This window comes from Micromys minutus (genome assembly GCF_963924665.1).
Source record: "Micromys minutus genome assembly, chromosome: 22".
Lineage (NCBI taxonomy): Eukaryota > Metazoa > Chordata > Mammalia > Rodentia > Muridae > Micromys > Micromys minutus.
Window position 1 is genome coordinate 9,810,003 of NC_137957.1, and position 9,485 is coordinate 9,819,487.

At 38.1% G+C, this 9,485-nt stretch overlaps 1 pseudogene across 1 annotated transcript; it reads left to right on the forward strand.

Moving 5' to 3' along the window:
* The first annotated feature begins 395 nt into the window (after window positions 1–395).
* On the forward strand, window positions 396–1,628 carry LOC308435294 (histone-binding protein RBBP7-like; annotated as a pseudogene). Its single transcript has one exon. The product of its transcript is annotated as a histone-binding protein RBBP7-like (transcript).
* The last annotated feature ends 7,857 nt before the right edge of the window (window positions 1,629–9,485 follow it).

Sequence of the window (9,485 nt, forward strand, 5' to 3'; positions counted from 1 at the left end):
TAGCTTCCTAAAGCAAGTGCTAGCTGGAGGAGCAGAAGCTTTTAAGTCACTAATGGTTTGATTTTCTCATATCACTGGGCCCAAGTGTCTCTTGAGTACCGCGATGAGATTTGACCATACAGTTCAGGAAATCATAAGTTTCCCAGTTTAAGAATTACCCGTATTAAGAAATTAATTTTTGAGACCTCCCTACTCGCAAGCGGGAAGGAGACAGAAGAGAAAATGGGGTGTCTGGGGACCACCCGAAAGCCAGACCAAACTCAGGCATTCCGAGCTAGGAGTGCGTGACGAGTCTGGGAAAGGCAGGAGTGCCTGCGATCAATTGGGTTGCTCTTGACTAGCGAGAGAAATCCGAGGCAGCAAAGCGGGATGAAGGACATGACGCAAGATGAAAGATGGCGTGTAAAGAGATGTTTGAAGATGCTGTGGAGGAACGTGTCATCAACGAAGAATATAAAATCTGGAAGAATACAGCATTTCTGTATGACCTGGTTCTGGCCCATGCTCTTCAGTGGCCTCCTGAAATGACTAAACCAGAAGGACAAGATCACGCCTTCCATGGGCTAGTGCTGGGCCCTCATACATCTGTGAGCAGAATCATCTGGTGGTTGCTCGAGTTCATATTTCCAGTGGTGATGCACAGTTTGATGCTTCCCACTGTGACAGTGACAAGGGAGCATTTGGTGACTTTGGTTCGGTAACAGGAACCATCGAATGTGAAATTTACATTAATCATGAGGGAGAAGCAAGTCGCGCTCTTTATATGCCACAGAATCCTCAAATCATTGCCACAAAACACCATCATCCGAGGCTTTGGCTTTTGGCTATACAAAACACCCTGCAAAACCGGATCCAAGTGGAGAAAGAAATCCTGATCTTAGATGAAGAGGTCACCAAAAGAAAGGCTTTGGTCGTTCCTGGAATTCTAATTTGAGTAGACATCCAGAGTGCATCTGATGACCGTACTGTCTGCCGGTGGCATATAAATGCAGGACCAAAGGAAGGAAAAATTGTGGATTTTTACTGGCCACTCAGCTGGTGTAGAGGATGCAGCCTGGCATCTGCTGCATGAGTCCTTGTTTGGATCTGTTGCTGATGATTAGAAACTTAGGAGGTTGAACACCAGATTCAACACCACTCCTAAGCCGAGCCATTTGGTGGGTGCACACACCACGGAGGTCCGCTGCCTCTCATCCAATCCCTCCAGCGAGTTCATTCTAGCAGCTGGCTCTGCAGGTAAGACTGTAGCTTTATGGGACCTGCGTAATCTGAAACTGAAACTCCATAAGAATGAACATTTTCAGGTCCACTGGTCTCCATGTAATGAATCTATTCTGGCTTCAAGTGGCACTGATTGCCGCCTGGGTGTGTGGGATTTAAGTAAAACTGGAGACCAATCAGCAGAAGATGCAGAAGATGGGCCTCCAGAGCCCCTGTTTATTCCCAGAGTACACACTGCCAAGATTTCTGACTTCAGTTGGAACCCCAGTGAACCTCGGGTCATTTGCTCTGTGTCTGAAGATAACATCATACAGATATGGCAGATGGCCTATGATATTTACAATAAGGAAGAGTCAGATATCATGACATCGGAACTGGAGGGCAAGGATCTTAAACCCCAAGTATGAGTTACTTCTATTGAATGTATTGCTACATGGATGCTTGATTTGTCCAGCACCAAAAAGGCATTGTATAGTAGGAAATGTAAGTGGGATGGCTTCTAGCGTTCTTTACCCTCTGATTCTAGCACTTCCATGTGAGCTGCTGCGTACTGTACCATATTGTGGCTATTAAGGAAAAAAGGAATGTTGCTTAAGAAGGGACATCATTGTTTTAAAACACACATTGCTGGCTATTGCCTCTGACTCAACTGTCATGTCATTTTCTCAAAACTTTTAAGTGCTTGCTTAAGTTCCCAAATATGCGAGGATCACTTTTACACATTTTCCTTCCAACACTTATTGATTGGCTTTGCAGAAATAAAATTTTAAAATAAAAAAGAATTAATTTTTAGCAAATTTCCAAGAAAAAACAAAAACAAACAATGGAACATGCATGTATGTAATAAACACTAAATACATGAGACCCCAACTTTAGGTTAGATTATACCAAAAATATATTAAATAAAAGAATATATTAGAGCTTTAATATCAGATAAATTTACATCAAAATAGAGACAATAGATGCAGATATTCTTCCATTAACATTACTTTCAATGAGAGAATAATATCTATGTTTTATATACAAAATTTAGATTCATTAGCAAACACAGAATTAGCTCTCTAAACAAAGCAAAGGTTTAGCAATGTCCTGGAGAATTGGAAAAGAATACAGACATCTCAAGTTGAGTGTCAAGACCAGGACCATTCGTGCGTGTTTATTTCCCCTTCTGATATATTAACTGGATGCTATGCTACTCACCAATAAGTCTGTCTGTCGCTCATTCACACGTGGGCCACACTGTTGGTTGGACAAACACTCAAACACTAACCTGGCAATTCTATACCTGTTGCTGCTTGTGAACATTCCCTAAGTGTCTTAGGTAAATACACTTATTCATTTAAACAGGATTATTTTCATGACTATATCAAGACGCTGCACAGCAAGAAGTATAAAAGTCCCAGAGTTACCTATTACCTGAGCACCAGGAGACAGGGAAGGTGGTCTTCCCAGCCTATATGACTGCTTAAGGGTAATCTGCACACAGCTCCGCAAATGGGCAAAGGTCCTTGCTCACCTTTCCTGATTATTTGTACTTATTGCTGTAAAACTTGGATTCTTCTAAGAGTGGCTGATTAACTGCATTTTTACCATTAAAGAGCATTAAAATTAGGACAGTGTGCAGAGTCTTAATGTATGCAACTTTATTATTAGTAGGAAATGAGAACATTTCTGAAAGTGTCACCACTACCACAGGGTCCTGAGCACTGGAAGCCAGTCCTTCTAAAAGGACCGACTTGGCTCCTGAACTTGAATTTACTCATGAATATAAAAAGTCACCAACCAAGTAAACAGTTAAAAATTGCACACTAGTATTTCTCTTATGAAATGTAAAAAGTCTTATGTGTTCTGTGAGTACTTGGAAATAATACATTTAGAGTTTTAAACATGGTCCATAAAATCATGAGGCATTTTTGTATGTGTGTGAGTGTGTGTGTGTGTGTGTGTGTGTGTGTGTGTGTGTGTGTGTGTGTATGGGGTGGTGTGGTGTGAGTGTGTGTGTGTGTGTGTGTGTGTGTGTGTGTATGGGGTGGTGTGGTGTGTGCATGTGTGTGGGGTCTCTGTGTGTAATACGTGAGTACAAGTGTGAGTTCATAGAAGGAAGAATCAAACCACGCTGTGTGCTTGGCTCCAATCTAGCCCATTGTGCTTTTTCAGCTCAGTAAAATGATCTAAGGAGTTTGACTGATCTAATAACTCATTTGCTGCAGGAGATTGACATAGCAAATAACATGAGTATTATTAATTATTCCATTTCAGTGTTCAGACAATAATGGATATTACAGGTGGATTTTTCTGAGCAAACACTTCCAAATATTTGACTTTTTAAACAATTTTTTTTAGTGTTCTCAGTAAGAGTGTTCATCTGCATGTGTGTCTATGTACCAGGTATGTGCCTGGAGGCCAAGAAAACAAGTCAAATACCCTTGAACTAGATTTACACATAGGTGTGAGCCACTGTGCGGGTGCTAAGATTAGAACCTTCAGAGTTCTGGAGTCAGCTGACAGTAGCTGTCACTCACTGAGGAAATGGACAACCCGGTTATAACTCAGAGCACAAGGCTATATGCCTTCACAACCCTGATATGGTCCACGAAACTCGGCAGTTTCCTATAGGGCTGCTGGTCCATGTGGAAGCTTACAACGCCATTTCTCAAAATAACGGGCCAAAGCTGCAGCAGCAGAAATGGGGTACACAGACTGGGAAGCCAAAGAAAAGACCAGGCGAGCAAAAGGCAATAATCCTTTTCCTAGCTTTTTTATTTTTACCTAGATGTCTAACTAAGCTTCTTCCTACTGTTGCTGTAGGTCTTCTGTGCCCGTAACAGCAATCTGAACAGTCAGACAGCCAAGGTTCCTAAGCAGGCAATTCTAATTTATGACAAGTTGGCATGAAAACCAATCTAGTCTCTGGTGAAGAAGTTCTAAGCCAACAGGTGATGCTTCTGTGAAGAGTGTAACTACAGATCACATAGGAAGTTAGTAACTGGAAAGCCAGCAACATGAAAAGAACTTTCCCTGTGGTCAGTTCATAAATTCTGTCACTATCAACTATTTTAAGAATTGTCTTTCCTTGCCAGTTCCTCTTTAGATACCAGGAACAGGTGAGAAAAAAATGCTCAGAGGAACACGGTCCAACCATGCCTTTAAATTATTGAATCGATCCTCAACTTTCTTATTGACAGTCTGCGAATGTTTATGTTACTGAGCTATGTTCATGGAAGGCCACCACATCTCCACTGAAGTGCAAGGGTGAAGCTTGTGTGTGCATCAGAAAAAGAACAACTCCTGTCTAGGCCTTGTTTCTCTCAGTGGCTCTGATATCCATGAAACACGGAAAGCCCGGTGTCCTCACAGGGCAGGAAAGGCGACTGAAGAGATGATGAGATGTGGCTAGAAGGAAGGAGATATTTATCCTTCCCTAGTAGATTTTATAAACAGCATCAGCTCTTTCCCATGAGGTAGAAGAAGAACCGTAAGAAACATTAAGAAAGCTATCGTTTCGAGCATTGCTACACGTTGGCTTGCAAACAGCATGAAAGAGTCAGATAGCTTTTGCTTAAGATTCCAAGCCCAGCTCCCCAGCTAAGTCACCTCCTCAGTTTGCACCCTTTCCCTGGACAGAAGAAATTGGAAATTTCATTGACTAACCAGTTAACCCAGCTGTCCAGGAAAAGGCATCAAGAGCAGCAGGGCCCCACAGCAAAAAAGAGCAATCTAGTCAAACCACAGAGATATCATAACATTAAATCAGAAACAATGCCTGTGAAAAGTACCATCATTTTGGTTCAAAATTTAAGATGGAAACATTTATTGCTTGATTTTTTTTGCTATTGTTTAAGTTCCTCGTTTTTTTTTTTTTTTTTTTTTTTTTTTCCTATTTAAAGTCACATTACTTTTGGCCAGCTTCAAAGCAAATATTTTCTCTTAAATATTGTGTGTTTATTTAAACTAGCATGTTGTGTATTGTAAGGGAGTCTAATTCCCGGGACTGGTCTTTTGGCATTGTACAGAATGATCTCATTTCATCAAAGGAAGTTTGTTAAGAAATCTTGCCTTTCATAGAAACAACAATTGGAACAATTAATTAGTCTCCATTTTAATTAAATAATGATCTCATTTAGCTCTGATTAAATTACAACAACTAGATAAATCCGGACAGCAGCCTTATCTAATTGAATTAGGTATGGTATTGCTTTTCTATGGTATCACAAGATGACTTAGAGTTGTCTCCAGTGCATGTCCTAAACAGGACACTTTGCACTTTACTTGGATTGTTATAAAATGGGCAGAAAAACAGAGCGGAGTTGTATCTTAAATTTTTGTTCCCAATTTTGAACTATTAGAAAAATAATAAAATAAATAACAAATAAATGAATGTGTTTCCATATTTAAAAGGAATTTAAAATTTCAACAGAAGAGTTTATGGCTTCTAAAGACATAAATTTATAAGATCTTTGGAGCTATCAAGGATGGAATTTCCTGTAGCCCATTCCTTCTGGGGAAATTTTTTTTTTTTAATTTTTTGTTTTTGAAAATTGATCTTAGCTTTGTGTTTTCTCTCTCTCTTGATTTTTGTCTCCTTTGCTGTCCTGTACCTAAGATGATTAATCCCAGTATCTTTAAACCAAGGCCAACATTCAAACACCCAAATTCCTCAGCAGATCACTCCTTCTCAGCTGAGGACAAGATGCAGTTGCACAAATAACACAAAATTGACCCTGGCTGATTGATGCTGTTTCTATTGAAAAGCTTTGTGGTAAACATCCTAGTACCAGAGATTAGGCTATGCAAAATAAAAATAAATTATTATAGATAAAATGAGAAAACAGAAGTCAGTTTTATTTCAAGATTATTGTAACTGATGAAAATACCATTCACTTTCTTTTTCTTTTCTCAACAGGAACAACCCATGAAAGAGAAGAAGACTTCAGACTGAAGATCCTCCTGCCTGTACCTCCCTTGTACGTGTAACTTGCTAAATGAACCCACTGATTCATGAAAACAAGTACTAGTCCAAATGAAGTACATCCCCCGACTGAATAAATGTAGCTTCTCACAGAGGGTCATGTGATCTTCAAATCTTTAATGACTGATATTTTTTTTTTTTTTTTGCTAGTTTGGGCATTTCTTGTAAATCAATGATTAAGAAACAAGAAGTGGTTTTTAAAGCCTCTTCCTCATTATCTACTCTGTTTGTGAGCACATAAGTCATGGTGTGTGTGTGTGTAAGTAACACAGTGATTTAGAACACTCACTTTTTCCCTTCTACCATATGGAGAATTCAGCTAGGGTTGTAAAGGTTCGTGGCAACTTTACTTTTCTGTGGAATCATTTCACCATTGTTCAGTCGGTTTCTACTTCATTGGAATGATTTATTTAGTTTTATGTCTGTGGGTGTTTTGACTATATATGTATATATATATATATATATATATGTATATATATATATATACATATATATATATATATACATATATATATACATATATATATACATATATATATACATATATATATATGCATGCATAATGGATGTTCTTGATGCACTTGTAGGTCAGAAGAAGGCAATGGAATCCTCTGTAGCTGAGTCAGAGGTCAAGATATATGTGCTGGATTTAAACTTGGATCCTCTCCAAGAACCCCACATGGTCTAATCTGTGAACACCAGAAATAAATTTATTTATTTATTTATAACATTTTGATGCATTTATGGCATTGAGCTTTGTGATCTCATTACTCATCACTGTCCCTTGTTCCTGTTGTCCACTAATACGTGGTGTGTGTGTTCCCTTATTTTTTAAATATTTTTAATTGAAGAACTTTATTTTAAAAAAACAAAGATAAATGTACAGATTTTAAGCATTTTTGCATAAAAGAATATGAATGAATTTTTGTCAGTACTTGATTTTTTTAAGGTTTGATACTAAGCATTAAAATCTTACTAGTTACAATGAGCATAAAGTACATGTAAAACAAGATGTAACCTGGAAACAGTCAAAGTTTTTGATGTGTAAAGATTAAGCATAACGGTTTTTCTTTTTTTTTCTGGACATTGTTTTTTCTTGAATTTCATAAAGTCTGTGAGTTGTTTCTGGGATGTTCAGAGCTTTCTGGGGTTAGTATGCGATTATCAGTGACTGCATATTATGTCTGTTCTTTTGTGACTGGGTTATCTCACTCAGGATGATATTCTCTAGATGCATCCAATTTCTTCAGAATTTCATAAAGTCATTGTTTCCGATAGCTGAGTAGTACTTCATTGTGTAAATATACCACAATTTTTGTATCCATTCATCTACTGAAGGACAACTGGGTTCTTTCCAGCTTCTGGATATTATGAAGAGGTCTGCTATGAACATTGTGATGCATGTGTCTTTGTTGTATGTTGAAGCTTCTCTGGGATATATGCCGAAAAGTGGAATAACTGGGTCTTCAGGTAGTACTATGTCTAGTTTTCTGAGGAATTGCCAGAGTGATTTCAAAAGTGGTTGTAGCAGTTTACAACCCCACCAACAGTGAAGAAGTGTTCCTCTTTCTCCACATCCCGCAGATGTTTTCTGATTGTTGGAGATGGATTTCACTATTCTAGGTCTTTTGTTATTCCAGATGAAATTGCACATTGCTCTTTCCAACTCTATTGAAGAATTGGGTTGGAATTTTGATGAGGATTGCATTGAATCTGTAGATTGCTTTTGGTAAGATGGCCATTTTTACAATGTTGATCCTTCCAATCCATGAGCATGGGAGATCTTTCCATCTTCTGAGATCTTCCACGATTTCCTTCTTTAGAGATTTGAACATCTTGTCAAAGAGGTCCTTCACTTGCTTAGTTAGAGTCACACCAAGGAATTTCATACTGTTTGTGACTATTGTGAAAGGTATCTTTTCCATAATATTTTTCTCAGTATGTTTGTTCTTTGAGTAGAGGAAGGCTACTGTTTTCTTTGAGTTAATTTTATATCCAGTAACTTTGTTTAACTTGATAATCAGCTGTAGAAATTCTCTGGTGGAATTTTGGGGTCAATTAAGTACACTATCATGTCATCTGCAAACAGTGATGTTTTTACTTCTTCCGTTCCAATTTGTATCCTTTTGATTTACTTTTGCTGTCTAATTGCTCAGGCCAGAATTTCCAGTACTATGTAGAATAGGTAGGGGGAGAGTGGGCAGCCTTGTCGAGTCCATAATTTTAGTGGGATTGCTTCAAGTTTCTCACCATTAAGTTTGATGTTGGCTATTGTTTGTTGTATATTGCTTTTATTATATTTAGGTGTAGGTCTTGGATTTCTGTTCTTTCTAAGACTTCTAACATTAAGGGCTGTTGAATGTTGTCAAATGCTTTCTCAGCATCTAGTAAAATGGCCATGTGGCTTTTTTCTTTGAGTTTATTTATATGGTGGATTACATTGATGGATTTTTGTATATTTTTTTTAAACGACTTTATTTTGCAAAACAAAGATAAATGTAAAGATTTTAAACATTTTTTGCTTAAAATTATACATTTTTGTCAGTACTGTTTTTTCAGACATTAAAATAAATTTTACATAAAACCATGTGAATATGTTTTTTAGTCAGTACTTGATTTTTTTCAAGGGCTTGACAGTATGCATTGAAAACGAACTAGTTGCAATAAGCGTAAAGTACATGCAAAACAAAACGCAACATGGAAATAGTCAAAGTCTTCTTGTTTTGTGAATATATGTATATTTTTTGTTTTCTTTATTTCTTGGACTTCATACAGTCTGTGAGTTGTTTCTGGGGGAGTGCAAGCCTCTGGGGTTAGCATCCCACTATCAGTGACTGCATATTATGTCTGTTCTTTTGTGACTGGGTTATCTCACTCAGGATGATATTCTCTAGATGCAGCCATTTTCTTAAGAATTTGGTTAAGTCATTGTTTCTGGTGGCTGAGTAGTATTCCATTGTGTATATGTACCACAATTTTTGTATCCATTCGTCTTCTGAAGGACATCTGGGTTCCTTCCAGCTTCTGGCTATTATAAATAGAGCTGCTATGAACATTGTGGTGCATATATCTTTGTTGTGTATTGAAGTGTCTCTGGGGTATATGCCCAGAAGTGGAATAGCTGGGTCTTCAGGTAGTACTATATCCAATTTTCTGAGGTATCGCCAGACAGATTTCCAGAGTGGTTGTATTAGCTTGCAACCCCACCAACAGTGGAGAAGTGTTCCTATTTCTCCGCAGCCTCGCCAGCATCTGCTGTCATCTGAGTTTTGGATCTTGGCCAATCTGACTGGTG